We start from the raw sequence: 17,314 nt of genomic DNA on the forward strand, positions 1-17,314 counted from the left end.
AATAAATGATGATAAAATCATGACTAATGCCAACAAATGCATCATTGTTTCCTTTGGGAAGTCGTCTACCACTGGCAGCTACCACATTGACAGTACACCCCTAAGAGCTGACCCAGCTATTCGAGATTTGTAAACTTGTGTGGACAGTGATGTAACCTTTGAGCAATGTGTGCGCATTGTTATAAGAAAGACCTTCTGCACAGCAGAGCTTATAAACAAAGGGATTGCGTCTAGATCTAGGGAAGTCCATGTCCCCATTTATTCATTATTTTTTATTTATTTAACATTTGTTGACTGGGAAAGTCTGAGTAGTTCAGAGCCTATTTTCAGCAGAAGGCCAGGGACAAATGATCCAGACATGCATCTCTGAAATGTGGAAGGAACCAGACACCTGGAGAAAACCCATGTGAATGCAGGGAGGACATGCAACTCAGAGGGCACCCCAGTCGAGAACCAAAACTGGAGAACCTCTTGCTGTGAGGCGACAATGTTAATCGCTGCACCACTGTACCTCACATTAGGCTAATCATTGAATATAATGTCTCCTTTGGCATGTATCTGTTCAGAAAATGCAACTGGAACATACACAAAGATACGTTACTAAAAGGATAAAAAGCCTAAATAATATCCCACATGGACCAACTCTGCCTTGTCACTATACTCGGTATCCTGCAGATTCCTAAGAAGTGACCTGTGTTTGGCATACAAGGCATCCTTTGACTCAATAGTGAAGGACTTACTGCACATCAGCAGGTCAAATGGCATCAGAAATACATGATCTAGGGATTTAAACTTTTTCTGCAACATCAACAGTACAATTTGAAGGGACAGATATATTTCTTGGAGGATACCACTGTTCTGGAACAGATTCTCCATCTACATAAAAGAAAAGGTCATCCCTGTCTATATTCAAACACAACTTGGATCTATTGAGGGGAAACGGACAAGTTTCCCTAGGACTGCCCCTGTACTACTCATGCACAGAAGCAGGTAACAAATCCTTTATCTCTTGCAAGAGTCCCCTCAATTTATCTATTGTGCCAGTTATTCTTATTAGGGATAATAATAATTATTGACCAAAGGATGAGTAAGGCCAATCCCTAACCAAATGGGACAGGTTAATTCAAGCACAAGAAGGGAAATTGGCTGGCTTAAAATGGCACAAAGGGGCAGCTAGCCTAGTAATTGCCCGTGAACTTAAAATGCAGCATATGTTAATATAAGTAAGCAAAGTCAACTTTCTAACACTGAGTGTAAACTCTTAGGAAAGAGATGAGAAGGAAGATGAATACAAGGGACAAAAGTAGCAGAATTAGGAGTACTTTGGTTATGTTGCCTGTCTCTGTAATGTGGCCTGATTAAAAGCACTCACAATGTATCTTGTTACTGGAGATCCTCTTTAATTATTCTCCAGAATTAGACAAAGTTTCAAGGTCCTCTGGATGAGATGGAAGATACCTCTAGAGTTTGGGGATTAGAATGGAAATGCATTGCTAGTGCATTACAGCTGTATCACTCTGATTGGTTTAGTTCAGCTCCATAAGAAATTGTTTTACTTGAGGTTTTTGGCTAGCAGTCTGGAAGGAAAAGTTTGAAGTGAAGTGACTTGAGAATGAGACGATCTCTGTTTTACTGAAAACTATTTGGACCTTACTTGAGAAAGCGAAAATTCCTGGTGGGAGTGTTGGGTGGAGGTGGACTGGATGATGAAATGGCATTTTATTACAAGCTGTCTCTACAGCTTATAAGTTCCCTTTGCAGACTAGGGGTTTGTTGGGTAGCCAATATTCAAGGTTGGCTAGAAGAACCCAGTGCCAAACGCTACCACAGCTAGTTTTGTGAGGAAGGGAGAATTTTTTCTTGCTCAGAATAATGAAAAGTTGACTCTCTTCCTATTTTGTCAACATAAGTTTAGAAACAGACTGTCTGAACATGCCAGATGCCAAATAACTTGAAGTAGATTTTTTTTTCATTTGGGGTGTTATTGCAGTTTAATGTTTAGAGTTAACAGAGGTTAAGCTACTTTAAAATCAAGTAAGAATGTATATTTATTTAGTCAGTTGATGAGACTATAGATCATATTTGACTTGGGTTTGTATATGTTTACCTGAGGGAGGTCATAAGTTAGTTTACTGATAAAAGCTTAGGAGTGTAGTGGTGCATCTATTGACAACTAACAGACCTTTTTGAGTAGTAGGTTATGGTCATAGAGGAAGACACCTATCTTGACTGGACCATGAGTTAGTTGAACCACTGGCATGCACCTGATCTGGTTCCTGTGTCTAACAGGCTCTGAAGTAGTATAGTATGACAGATCAGGTCAAAATCCTTTGAGAGATCAAAAAGATCACACCTGTAAGGATGCCATTATCCATATTGATTAAGGTTTAGTCAGAGTTCAATGTGCAGTGATGTTGTTATAACCTATCCAAAAACAATATTGCCTTATAGAAATGAGATGGTACTTTTGGATATACTATAAAATTTGAAGATGACTTGAGTTTCCTACAATTTTTACAAGATAGGGAAGAGTAGAAATGGACCTGAATTGTGAAAGACTAAGGTTTTGGTTGCTTTGGATTAAAGTTTGTATTACGGGATCATAAACGTGCACAATAATGAAACATGGAAATATAGAAATGAATGCAATGATTTATGGAGTAGTCGTTTTTTTCGCTCATAAAACACAGGAATCTACTTGCAAGAACAGCCTTCGAATTCATATAACAAAAGATAACAATGGGAAAAGCCCACCCATGTGTTATTTGTAGAACAGTTTCCCTTTTTCAACTGATCTGCCCAGACAAGCACAACCACATTTAAAATCAGGACAGTCATTCTGACCCAGTCAGTAAGAATGCATTTGTTGCCAGGGAAAGTCTGACTGGGCAGTCTCTTTCCTTTTCAGTGAATGTTGGGATAGAAAAGCACCAAATGATACATATTAAAGATTCAAACATAGTGTAGAAAAAAATACATGTTACAAGAGTGTACATAGTCTAAAAAATATCAAAGCTGGGATAACTGGGTACTAAGTTTGATGTTTTACAGTGTATATGGCCAATATTACAGGAAAGACATTAATTGGCCTCTACCTTTACTAGCCTATTTTCTCTAATTATCCCAAAAAATAAACAGCTAATTTTTTTCTTTAATTAAGGTCAACTATTGCTTCCTCAGTACTTAGAGACATCAAGAAAGTAAACAACTTGACTCCTATTAGGGAAAAATAATGAACATTTACATGATGTTGAACTTCAAGAAAGCCATGTTGCAGGCATTCAACAAGCCCATTTAGCCATCTTTTAATATTTCCTCCATAGGCCTAATCCAGAAAAAAATGGAAGGGGAATTGTGACTTATTCATGATGTACCATGCTCTGCAGGAACTTCAGTTAATGACTGCACTGATGAAGACTAATGCAAAGTATGTTATGCATGCATCTTTAGGCCAAGCAGCACAGCTCAAACAATTTTCAGTCCCCTGGATTGTTAATCTGGATGGTCTGTATGCCTTTCAACTCATTACAATCAGAGAAAAGGATTAACCTTTACTAGGATTTACTTTGAAAACTATTATATTGACAAAGCCATGTTCATGGGTTACTCGATGGCTTCCTCTGTCTTTGAAATATTTAGCACTAACTTACATTGATATTGGTAACACTAAACCCCTGATCAGGGCACCATCCATTACTTGGATAACTTCCTCCTCATAGGTGAAGGAAAAGAGGATGCCAAGAAGTGAAGAGGATTTTCAAGGAAATGTGTTTAGAGTTATGAGTTCCTCCTGCTTTAAACAAACAGGATGGGCCCTGTCAAATTACTACTCTCAAGTGATAGCTGTACTAGAAGCAGCATTTAAATGGCTGATGGATAAGTTACAACAACTTATGTCAACAACTGACATGTTAAAGTTAGAATAGTGAAGTAATGCAATTGCATGAACTTCTCAGTTTCACTTGTGCTATTTTACAGGGTACGAACTTTTTAAGATTACTTCCTAACTTTCTGAAAGCCAAGGAGTTCAGGCACTACTGTGCATCCCTGCTAAGATCACAGACACCCCAGACTGTGGAAGACATTTTTACCATGGCACAACCCTGGGACAGAGCCCTTGGGTTTCCTCTGACATTATCTGACTATTCTCTGATGCAGCTACAGGTCTAGGTATGGTACAGGTGGTTCAAAACTGAATGGCGAATTTCTTGGAATAATAAAAGGAGACCTGATATAGTCGTGATGAAATTTTACTAATTTGGGTAGCCACTCTTGGACAGGAAGAACACTTCACCAACAGAGGGGTCATTTTTTATTCCAACAACATAGCAGTAGTTCAAGTTTTGATCAAGTGTGTGTCAAAAGTCCAATCAGGTTCATTCAGTTCTACGGATATTGCTTTTGTTAGGCCTTCAAATAAAATAAAGTTTTACTGCTCATCACATTCCAGAAAACTAAATGGCATAGTATTTACTTTATCCCTCTTTCAGCTCTCCAGGTTTCAGCAAATGGCACCAGGAGTGGAGCAGTTCAGGACACCTTTACCTCCCGGACTTCGGCTGACTGATGAATAGCCATTGTATTAAAATGCAAACCTTTTGTCGACCACTAAGAAGGTGTATTCAACATATTTATATGGTTTTAAGGATTCTTACCATGGGTTTACCACTGATCGTAAACAATGGTGGTTTCCGTTCTCTGTTAAATTTTAATGCAGAGGTGCTTACTGAATGAGGCATCTAATACTATCCAAATATATAACAGCTTAGGATGGCTAGCCTATCACTTGGTGATCCCCAACATATCCAGATACTGATTAATCTCCAGAGTTCTCAGAGGTTGGAGAACCTCAAAAGACTAACACGTCCCCAGAAGCAACAGACAAACATTTGCTAAGTATTTTAGTTAAAAGCATCCTGGCACCAGTTAATGATTATTACTCATTCAAACCTTGGGCAGACATTTTCACTTGGCCAGTCATAGGAGCATTCAGAATAAGTGAGAAATACAGTCATTGTACAGGGGGATGTGTTTTTTTTTTACCAGTGAATTCATTGTACTTTGGTCAAGACAGTCCAAGAAAGACCAGTCCAGTCAGGCCAACAGATTCTTTTAGAGATGAGTACTTACTTCACATGTTTATTTATTTTTATTTTATTTCCAGTTTGATGACCAGAGAGGTCCACTGGGCTCAAAGAGCCCGTTTTCAGTGGAGGCCCGGACAGCACCTTTACACAGGTTTCATTGCTGATGCTTTTTCTTCTCACTTTACTTTTTTTGCCACAAATCAGGAGACAAAATTAAGATTGATGAAGTTAATGTTACTTTCCTCCATGCATTAAAACAAAAGGGCATCTCTTGCAAGGGTCCTCATCAGATTCAGTCAGGATAGGTAGGACATTAGACAAAGCAACAGAATGGCATTCTGAACAAGACAGATGGACAGCAGATGTTTTTCTTTTGTATGAGGCAGAAACCACAAATTATTTTTGCTTTAAAGCAATGGAAATATTATTGATCATAGGACACCCCTTATCCAAATAGCATGTATTAGGGAGTTGATTCATCCAGAAGGGTAAGCACTGACTTTGGATCAAAATGATCGGAAAGTTCATTGGTTCATATACCCTGGTTTATCTTGCTTTCATCACTGGGATCTATTACATCATTTCCTGTTCAGCTGGTCCAATCCTGACAGTATTCTCAAACACCTAGAGAGTTAAATCATGATCAAGGTTCCTAAGAAAAGTCTGCTAGCCAAATGTTATAAAACATCACCACTTTATTCTTAACCAGAACATTGATATTCTTGTCGACAGGACTTGCTGGAAATGTACCTTGAGATATACAGCTGTTAAACTGTCGAGGTGTTACATCAACCACTGAGTGGCACATTCAGCAGAAGATTAGGCTTTCAGGTGACAGAACATTTGGACCTGTTCAAACCAGATCAAGATGATTATGCAGGTGATTGGGGTATCCTTAAATGCCTTGGGTTTATATTTAAAAAACCTGCAATTATTAACAAGTTTTGGCTTGGGTAAGTAAACAGTTTTCCTTGTTGTTGTTTTCAATCATTTGCAAGAATGCAACGTTGGAGCCTGCTCGATTTTTACTACTAAGTTAGAGTTGTTTAGACAGTATTACACTTCAAACTAGTTATGGCAATGTGTCCATGATGGAAAGCCATGAACCTTGGACACAAGGCTTAAACAACTCAGCCTAAATGGACCAAATCAAAGTCCTGTCACTATGCTCAGTATCCTACAGACTAAGAAGTTACCTGCGTCTTGCATACAAGGCATGCTTTGACCCTTTACTGATGGATTTACTGCACATCAGCAAGTCAAATGGCACCTTAAATAATCATTTTAGGTATATAAACCTCTTCAGACTCCTCAACCACATAAAACAAAGATCATCTTTGTCCATATTTAAGTGCAATATGGCTCAACAAATGGGAAACAAAAAATACCCAAGATTGCCCTCTGTACGGGACAGAGACAGCTCCTAAATACCTTACCCATGCTTAGGTCCCCTCAAATTATCGATGGTATGATCCCAGTTATTCTCACTAGGGATAAATATATATTACATACCATGGGATGGGTAAGGTTAAATCTATAACCAAATTGGGTAGGTTGTTTTGAGTGGTTTATATTAGTTCGGTGAAATGGTAGTCCAGTGAATACCTATTCAAAGACCCATAATCAGCAAAAACTGCATCAGCAGTTCACTGAATTTACTAAGGACAATGAAATAGTTGCCCAAAACACAACAGACCAACTTTTACTTGAATTGTACCCACCCAACTGGGGTGATTCACCTCCCCACACCCCCCTAACTATATATACACCAACTCTGAGAGCGCACTACAGTGGAGAAAAGGGCAACGTCCTTTGTACTTTGGGCACCTATTTTTTTGCACTTACCGAATCTGGTGAATCAATGATGCACTTTTCACCGATTATGGGTCGCTGAAAAGGTGTTCGCCGGAATACCATTTTGGCGACCTAAAAGAGACCCGTTTTGAATGCAAAATTGGAAATCAGTTATACTTAAAATGGCCCTCAAGGGCAGTTAGCCCAGTACTAACCTATAAACCTATAAGAGAAATGTGAAATAAATCGGTGACATGAAAGGCGATAAGGACCACATGGGTGAGAGTCCTAAAATGGAACATGAAAACAAATGATTCACTGGTGTGAGTTGTTCAGTTTAGTGTATGCATAAAGGCATATGGTGCAGAAAGAGTGAGAAAGGAATAAAAGTTTATACAAGTGAAAGTTTATACCTTTATATTTTATCTTCCTCTTTTCAGTCTTTGAAATGGATTCTTAAATTATATTCCACCCTTTTAATTTCTAAGATATCTAGTAGAAAAGTTACAAAGTGGAATTGTTTATAGCAATGAAATGGAAGAGGCTTTTAATATTTCGAGGATCCTTTACCACATTCCTAATTTGTGAATCATTATCATTAAGAGGTGTGCCGAATATCAAGAATAAAACCATACATATACACTGATGGAGCCACAAACAGACATTAAAATATCACCGCAAGGTTGATCACGCTAGAAACAAAATCAACTTTATTTTACAGGGAAGAAAACAAAAGTGGCATAATTAACCTAAGAACAGATTTTTAAAAATTCTAGTACTAGTAGAATTGGACAGATTTTGAATACCACAAGTATCCGTCGTAATATTAATGCAAGTGCATGCATACATGACAGTGATTCTGTTCTTAAGGCTGTTCTGTTGCTATCAGTTGGCATGTTTCAGCGTTTGAAAGGAGTATCATCCCATATCATTTTCAATTTAATTTGCATCTCTTTCACATCCTGTTATCCCCGTTTCATCCTTCCTTAATTCATCTTATCATGCCCTCACTTAGTGCACCTCATTCACCCTACCTTTCTCTCCTCTTTGCATCTCTCACTTTCTATTCCTCTTCCCTCTGCCTGTCTCTCTCACCATTTTTCTGTCTTCTCCATATATCCTTTCCTTTAACTATTCACACGCATCTCTTCTCATGCCTTAATACTTCTCTATATAAGGATATGCGTTTATCTCTGTGGCATAAGCCATCTCAGTCATTATGGCTACCTCTTAAACAGAAAGCTCTGCTAAGCATAATTCCATTTTACATCCATGTTTTGGCACTATAAATCTTTCTTTAAGAAAATGATGTAGCATATTCTTGCCCCTGTAAATACATAGATGATTTTAGCATATACTTGCATCTGTAAAGATGTTCTGTTCATTTCTTATGTTATCTTATTAACCAGGGCTGTGCCTGCAAATGGTCCACTGAGATCAGTGCACTACCCTGGTAACAAATAGAAACACACACAGAAATAATTTATCAAACAAGAAACTTGTATTTTATTTTAACATACTGCAATAACAAAAAAAATGAAGTATGAACATACCTTACCTTAGTATATGATATAGATAACAGACTATGAAGAAAATATAGGTAAACAAGTTAAAATCAAGATCCCATGGTAAGAGTTGGGAATAATGTTAGAATCTCACTTCTATTTCCTAATTAGAAGACTCTCTGGGTTGACAGGTTAATGCACTGTTGATGAAGTCTGATGGTATTGGGTTCAAAATAGGGTTTTGGCATAACTTTAAAAAGATTTGGGCTTGGTATAATGGTTAAGGTGTTTGACTCAAAGACATAAGGTACAGTGCTTGATTCTCACCTTTGGGAAGCAAATTGGTTAGGCTTACAATGGCCTTTCCCTAAATGCAATTTTGATTATTAACTAATACCTCTACGGTACTATTACACTGGGTTGAAACAGCTAAGCTAAAATTTTATTTACTATTTAATTTTATTTTACATTTGTTTACCAGGAAAGTCTGACTGGACACATGTCTCTTTTCAGCAGAGGCCCAGGAAGAAAACCGCCACTTAACATAATTGCATTGAGTAAAATATAGACAAAACACAAGGCAAATATAGAAAAGACAGGATGCATGCATTTTAAAATACATAAAGAAGATACAATATAGAATAAGACAGGATGAATACAGATTAAAATAGATAAAGAAGATACAATGTTTACAGTTATTTTTAAGGTAGCTTTGTATATACCCAGGTAATTAACTCATCAGGATACATGTGGTACATAGTAGGGTTATCTAATATTTCCATGTCATAGGTTATTGTATTATGCAAAGATGAGATACACATTAGTCTCCTGAAAAATAAAAAGTGATGCCTGAAAGTTGATAGTTTTATTTGAAGTCAGAAAAAGACTAGCATGCATGGTGTTAGTAATAAATAAAGTAGAGCTAGCTGAATTTTCTGTAGGAGACAGATTAGTTAGGAGCAGAGAATCAACACAGCCACTTAATAGATAAGTGAGATTTAGTACTTTTTCTTAATTGGTACAGGTTAGGGGTGTATATAATGTCCTGTGGTAGTCCATTCCAGATTTTGCCTATGTAATTTGAGAAGGATTCTCGAGCTAGGTTTTTGGGTGTATTGGTCTTAATGAGGGTTTTGCTGGTGGAGTGTAGAGCTCTGGCAGTGGAATATGGCACTAATATTTGTTTTCAGGATGGGTGCTGTTGACCTCCGGTTCAATAGCCTTGTAATGTCTTATGATCCTTATGACTGATTGTTGTACCAGCAAATATAACATATGAGCTATATTCCCAAAACCTCTAAAACTGAGTCTGATTGACATTGCTGATACGATTTTCCCTTGTAACAAAATTCTGAAAAGGTTTGCCCTGCTTCTAGACTGGACATCTAGCTACTTGCATTTGATAAATGCATGGATGCTAGATTTTTCAGAAATTCCTGTGGTTGTTACTGTTGCCAAGAAATATGCCTTCCAAGAATAAAACAAAGTGAAAATGGTATCTCTTTTAATGCAAAGTTTAACTCAAATAGAGAGAAAGCACCTACTGAGACAACCTCAAGTGTAGAGTTCTTTTCAGGAAAGAGTATTAGAACTCATGAACACCTGAGCTGTTCCACTATGTAGCAGAAACTGTAGATATGCTGTCTAACAAAGGACTAAAGCAAGCTGATTTCAAAAAGGTGGTCCATTCAGTCCACTTATCTTAGAAAAGGAAACAGTTTTATATTCACTAAACTGTTCTGGTACAATTTTCCATTTTACTATCAATAGTTAATAACGAATTGCCTTCATGTCTCAATTTGCATGGGGACTGCTGAAAGATGAGCTGTCTAGAATTAAACAGTGGCAGCTGGTGACTTCAAATCAAAGGGGTCTGCAGGAGACAGTTGAATGGACTGGGGCCAATGGGAAGTGGTGTGACCAACTAGAAAGCAGTGGAGCTATGCTCAAAAGCACAAAAGCTGGGACTTTATTTAAATATGCTGCCCTGGGTGCTAAACCATTATTATGAGAGTCCAATTAAAAAAATGGTGTAGAAGAAAAAATATTTCAATGCATTGGCTACATGACAGCTTACTTAATATCTAGATGGAAACAAAAAGGCTGTGAGGCATGAAAAAATAAATTACTTTTTAAATACATTACTGGAATGCCAGACAAAATCAAGTATAAAAAAACAAGCAGCACTCAACTCAAACAATTTCTCCTTGCACTGCAGTTCTAATTAATATTTATATTCAGCTTTATAAAAGTACTAAGTAACATGCTGGAAGTAGCAATCTCTGTGATAACCCCACTTGCAAAATGTTACTTATCCAAAAAAGACCTGCTGCCTGACTACAACTATCTACTTGTTTCATGGGGAAAACATGATCAAAGTAAAAAAAAAATAAAAATAAACAGCAAACAAGAAACAAGCTCAAGGTTATGGACCACGCATGATAGATTGGCATTCTGTTTAGTTTACGGGTAATGCCTGCAGAGATGACTGCAAGTCTCCAACAAATGTAATGAGCTTCTAAAAATGCTGTAATCCTGTCCTTTATTACAAATACTATCATATGCATTTCAATAACTAAAGGCTTATGCGATATCTAGTTATGTAAATATTCTCTGTATGGCAACAACAAAAAGGCTTTCAATGTTGTTTATTCTTTAAAAGTATGCTTATTAAAGCTTACTTGCATCTTACAATCTCAGACAAGCTTACCTGATGGTCATTAAAGCATTGCTACTTGAACACAGAGCAACAGGCACTGCAACACCATGTATTTTCTGAATAATAAGCATAAATCAACAGTATAAAAATATGACAGAAAACCAGAACATTCTGCAAAATCAATGACAGATGAAAAGCCACTGTAGTACTTGTGCCGACCTTGGATGGGGGGATAATCTGCACACGTACACTGCATAACTGCTCCTTGACTTGCTTGGACACATCCAGTCACTACATAGGGGAGTGGAGTGAAACAAGTATGTCACAATTTGAAATGTCTCTGGCTAACTGTGATGGCCCTGACACATTTGTCATACTTCTCTGGACAAAGCCATAAATAGAAGTGGAACGAAAGCCCAACATTTTTAAATATTTGCTCTTATAAACTTAGAAAGATAATCGAATAGTAGGTTTTACATTAGTATGAATTATCTGAAGGATATGAAATCTGAGACTCAAATGTCTGTCATTATTTTCTAACTTCAATCTTTAGTGATTTGCCACTAATTTGCCAGAAAACCACAATTTTATGAAAAACGGACCAAAATGTGATACAAAAATATAAAATAGCCACACAATAAAGCTGGAAACCTGTCAAAAAAGGGACACTTTTTTAATATTAGTACTGTTAAGTTGAGCAGCTGTCAAAATAAGAGACTCTACATGCATTTCTGAAATAAAAGTAATCTATAACTCTGATCATTACAATTATTTAAAAAATTGCCATTTTGTGGCGGGATTATTAGGAGAGAGCAACATTTTGAGCCAAAGTTGGGGACAGTTGAGAGGTTTGGATATACCTAATTCTATAAAGTGATTTATTTGCTCATACCTCTCAACCTCTTAATGCAGGAAATCTGGACATGGCCAAATATATTGGGGAACATACAGACAAGTACTAAGAACTGCTCTTGTATAAACTTAGACAGTTGACAGAACAGGTCTTGCTTTAGCATGCATTTCTCATGCTTTAGCATGCATTTTCCTGAAGGGTATGAAGTCTGAAACTCAATGTTTGTCATTATTTAGTAACTTCATTACTAAATGATTTGCCAGAAAACCACAATTTTTATGAGGAACAAACCAAAAATAAGAAACAAAAATCTATTAATTCCACAAAAATCCGGACAGTGGAGAGGTATAGTTCAGCTGAGGCTGTCTGAGTTTGCAGCCCTCCTCCCCTCACAAAATCATGGTCAAATTTGGCCTCCCCCCTGCAGCCATTCCAATGTCCCACTACTAGGCTATTTCTCCAATTTACTATAAACACTATAATGTGCATATTGCTTTACTTCTACAATGATTTGCATTTTATTTAAAAGTTTTATTTTACACTTTACAGTACAAACACTAATAGATATCTGCTAAGCAAAGTAGCCTCCCAACGAAAATAGACTTAGCATTAAAACCTCTCTGCCCTTGAAACTCTCATTCATTGAAACAGCATTGAAACCCACATTCAAAGAAAATAATCTGGCCAGTGTCAGATAAAGATGAACTTTGGGCTTTTTTCAAATCATAGGCCCCTTGCACATGAAACAGACGTGTTCTTTGATACATCTTCCTGATTGTATTAAATTATATTCCTTGTATAACAGAGTACAGATGTTAGAAGGCGTTTTTAACATTTTTCCAGTAAACAAAGAAACAAAATGCATGCACCAATAATGACAAAACTTCCCAATTCAGAACATTTCCATCATAAAAGTCTATTCAGACTTCTACAGTCCACCAGTATCAGTAAATATGCACAATCTCTGCCAAAGTAAAAGTCATCTAAATAATTCCATATTAAAGAGATCTATAACTAATGAAGAGATTGCTGCTAGCAAACAACTTTATATTTCATTGTTTCATCTACAAATAAAGTGCCTGTTGACCTTGAATAATAAGTTGCTCATATTACATTAAAAAAATAAGCTAGTAATATTGCAATAAACCTATTTTAGATGTGCAAACTTCTGCCTTATAATTATGTGAATGAAATGTTTTATTTCAGAATTTCCACTGTGCAGCAGTACCAGCAGGCAGAAAAAGTACAGTTTTGTACCTACCATAAATGTAGATGTTCGAGGATCCACATTGCTGCAGTCCTAACCATTATCCTCAGTCTTTTCTTGCCCCAGATGTCAGAAGACCCTAAAAAGACAAGGCCCAAACCAAAACACCAAAAACCCTGCATCAAACATATATACAATATATACAAATGTACAAGAATATATATATATATATATTAGCCCACACCACCACCCCTAAACACAGAGGGAAGGAGGGAGCAGCAATGTGGATCCTCGAACATCTACATTTATGGTAGGTACAAAACTGTACTATGTTCTTCATTCCACATTGCTGCAGTCCTAACCATTGGGTAGAATCCCAAAGCAGAGGTAAGGGAGGCTGGCAAATCATAAGGAAGCAGGAGCTGTCAACATGCCTTGCAAAATAGCTGTGGCAAAACCAGCCCTAGATTTAGAGTAGAGAGGAAGGTGGTAATGCTTAGAGAAAGTATGCACTGAACTCCAAGTAGCTGCCTCCAAAATATCCCTTAGAAATGCTGTTGAAGTGGCAGTAGCCCTAGTGGAATGAGGCCTAATCCCAGCTGGAATCTCCTTGCCATGATGGGAGTAACAAAATGAAATGCAAAACCCAATCCACTTAGAAATAGTTTGCTTAGACACAGGCTTGCCCTGAGAACTCAAAGCAAAAGAAACAAACAATTGCTGAGACTGCCTGAAATCCTTAGTCCTGCTCAAATAATACATCTAAAGTGTGCAAAATCTTCTCCCCTTTATTTTGGGGATCTGCATGCAAATGAATAGTTTGGTTTAAAGCCACACTAGAAACCACTTTAGGCATAAAGGAAGGATTAAAAATCAAAAAGGCTCAACTGTAACTCAGAAACCCTTCTTGCAGAAGTAATGGCCAACAAAAGCAGTCTTCCATGACAAGTATTTCAGTTCAGCAGTAGCTGCAGGCTCAAAAGGTTGTAGAGTAAGTTTCTCCAACACAAAATTGAGATCCCAAGCAGGAGTAGGAGCTGGGGTCTTATATTCTTTGCCCTCTAAGAAATTGCTTGAACAAAGGATGTGAAAACAATGGTGGGTCACAATCATAGTGAGCTGAAATTGCTGCAGCATGAATCTTAATGGAAGAGAAAGACAAACCTTTGTCCAGTAACTCAGTAAGATATTGAAGAGCCACACTCAAATTAGGCTCAGAAATCTCTAAATTCTTTGCTGCACTCCAAAATAACAATCTCTTCCATTTTTCTTTTCTTGTACTAGGTCTTCTAGCTTCCATAATCACATTTAAAACTTGTTGAGGAAGTTGAGACCTGCTGTGTTTCAACACAGAATATGCCAGGCTGTTAGATGAAGAGAGTGAAGCTTGACATTGAGCAGGTGACCGTCCTTCTGAGACAACAGGTGTGGAATCAAGGGTCCTCAGTAATGGGTACCAGTGCTGCCGAGGCCAATCTGGAGCTATTAAAATCATCCTTGGCTTGTCTTGTCTGACCTTTAGGAGCACCTTTGGAAGAAGAGGCAGAGGTGGAAAGGCATACACATGAAGATTTTTCCAACTGAAAGAAAGAGCATCCACTTTCCAAGCTGTATGATGAAACCCCTTTGTGCAAAACTTTGGCAGCTGGTGGTTTAGTGGAGAAGCGAACAGATCTATGTCTGGAGTTCCCCATGACACTGTCAATTTCTGAAATACATGAAGATCCAGTTTCCACTGGATCCATGATTTGCCTGCTTAACACATCTGCTAAGGAGTTCTGTGCTAAACCTTGCCTGAAGAGTTAGTTGCAAGCTGCCATAAAATCATCGCTTGCCTGCATAGAGGATAAGAATGTGTTCCCCTTGTTTGTTGATGTACCACATGACAGTTGTGTTGTCTGTTAGAATCAACACCTGCCCAGGAAGAAGTAACTCCTTGAAAGCCATTAATGCAAACTGGACTGCTAACATCTCCTTCATGTTGATATGTAGATGCTGTAGTCTGGCAGGCCACTTGTCTTGTATCCACTTTCCATTTAGATGAGCTCCCAAGCAATGTCCGAGGCATCTGTCGTTAAAATCTGACTCACCTCTGGGAGTCCCTTGTTTAGGTGACATTAAAATTCTTTTGAATGCAAGGTATTATTTGAATGACAGTGTCCAAATCCTGGCAGTGCTGTGTCCACACATTTTTGAGATACCATTGCAGCGTCCTCATATGCAGGACTGAAGAGATAGTTGATGGAAGTAACTGGAAAGATTCTTTTGTTTGTCCAAAGGCCATCTGGGCTGCTGTATTCAGTCTCACACCCAGAAAGCACATGTCTTGAGAGGGTACTAGACTGGACTTTATTTCGTTCACAGAATACCCTAGGCATCTTAGCACTGCTATGACATATTCCAGATGCTGTAGAAGGTCTTGCTTTTCTTGAGCCAGAATCAGGCAGTCGTCCAAGTAAGGATAGATTTGAATTCCTTTCAGCCTGAAGTAAGCTATCACTGGAGCCAGAACAGAACTGATAATGAGAATTTAGATACTTCCTGCAACTTAGTCTTATAGGCACATGAAGGTAAGCTTCCTTGAGATCTAAAGTTACCATCCAATGATCTTTGCCCAGCAGAGGTAAAAGCTGTTGTAACGTCAACATCTTGAACTTGGGAATGTCCAGATAAGTGTTGAGGATAGACAAATCCAAAATTGGTCTCCACGTGTTCCCCTTCTTTGGTACTAGGAACATGCGAGAATAAAATCCTAGGCCCCTTTCTGGTACAGGGACTGGCTGAATAAACCTGTAACCGTGGTGAATGATATCCAACACCCATCTGTCTTGAGTGATTAAATCCCAATTTTCTTTGAAAAGAGACAGTCTTCCTAGTCTGAGCAGGTGAACCCTAGACTGGGAATCATAAGCAGGATATGTCCATCCCTTAGTAGGCCAATTTCTACTAGACTTAGCTTTGTCCTCCATTTTCTTTAAAACTGCTTCAACACATCAGACTGTAAAGGAGCATCCAAAATCCTAGTCTTAACATGCTCTGCTAAATTCTGATCCCTCAACCAGGCATGCCTAGAACAGAACTAGTGGCAGCCACCCTCGAGGAGGCCTGCACAGCATCAAAACCACATTGCAAAGAATGCTTACCCACTTGTTCAGACACATGAACTAAATCCAGCAACTCTTTACACTCAAGCAGCCACCTTAGATTTCAATTGTGAAAGGAGATAATTTTGATATTTTAGCATGTCCCACCTGTCCAAAGCCCTTGCCTCTTTATCAGTGGGAACAGGATTTTTAACAACAGAGGCCTTAACACCTTTAGGCCCCTGAGAAACAGGGACTCTTAAACAGAGACTTATGAGCTTCAGGCACCCTATAGTACCCATCAGGTTTAACAGGGGCAGGAGGCAAAGAATCAGGGTTCAGGAAGCCTAAACATCTTCCACCACATTCAACACAGGAGGTATAGCTAAGGGCCTATGCTGGGGTAAAATAAGAATTCCTAAGCCTTTTCCTGGAATCAGAGTAATCTTGGCCTTCCCATTTAAAGTGCTCCCTCATGGAATGCAGAGTCTCTGAAAATGAGAAATCCTCAGGAGGAGAAGCTGTAGGAGTGGAATCATCCACATCAGAATCAGAATAAGGAGGAAACTCCTGCAAGTCTTCCACAGAAGACTCAGAAGCCTCTGAACACTGTTCAAAACTCTCAAACTCAGGTTCCACCCTAGGCCTCTTATCAGGAGGGGGCATGGAGCCTCTAATCATAGTAATTAAATCTTCTGCCATTTTAAGCATATGTTTCTTAGGCACAGAACCTGAAGTGCTCTGAAGCTAAACTTGGCCTACCTCTCAAAGAAGTTTTGGAAACAGAAGCCCTCAGCCTGGCCTACCTCCTGAGAAGGCACATCCTGTAATAGTAAAGTCTCTGCCTGAGACTCCAAAGAAACTCCTGGCAAAACCTCTGGCTCCACTTGTTAAATCTAGCACAAGAGCGGCAACCAACAAATACAGTTATTCACCCATATACTTTGGTATTCGGGCCGACTGGACAGCGGACTACCCAATGGTTAGGACTGCAGCAATGTGGAATGAAGAACATCAAAAGATTTATATATAGATTTCTTTAATATCTTTGGCTCTTGCAGAAATAAATACAGGAAACAAGGCACAGTGTTCAAAGGTATCATTTGATGATTCTATAACAAAATAA

At 38.3% G+C, this 17,314-nt stretch overlaps 1 protein-coding gene across 1 annotated transcript in view; it reads right to left on the reverse strand.

Moving 5' to 3' along the window:
* The window catches only part of LOC122810502 (SH3 and multiple ankyrin repeat domains protein 1-like), a 4,213,494-nt gene that overhangs the window by 1,410,462 nt on the left and 2,785,718 nt on the right, over nt 1-17,314 (reverse strand). The gene's annotated exons all lie outside the window — the stretch shown is intronic.

The sequence above is a fragment of the Protopterus annectens genome, chromosome 9.part0, assembly GCF_019279795.1.
Source record: "Protopterus annectens isolate FY-2018-M chromosome 9.part0, PAN1.0, whole genome shotgun sequence".
Lineage (NCBI taxonomy): Eukaryota > Metazoa > Chordata > Ceratodontiformes > Protopteridae > Protopterus > Protopterus annectens.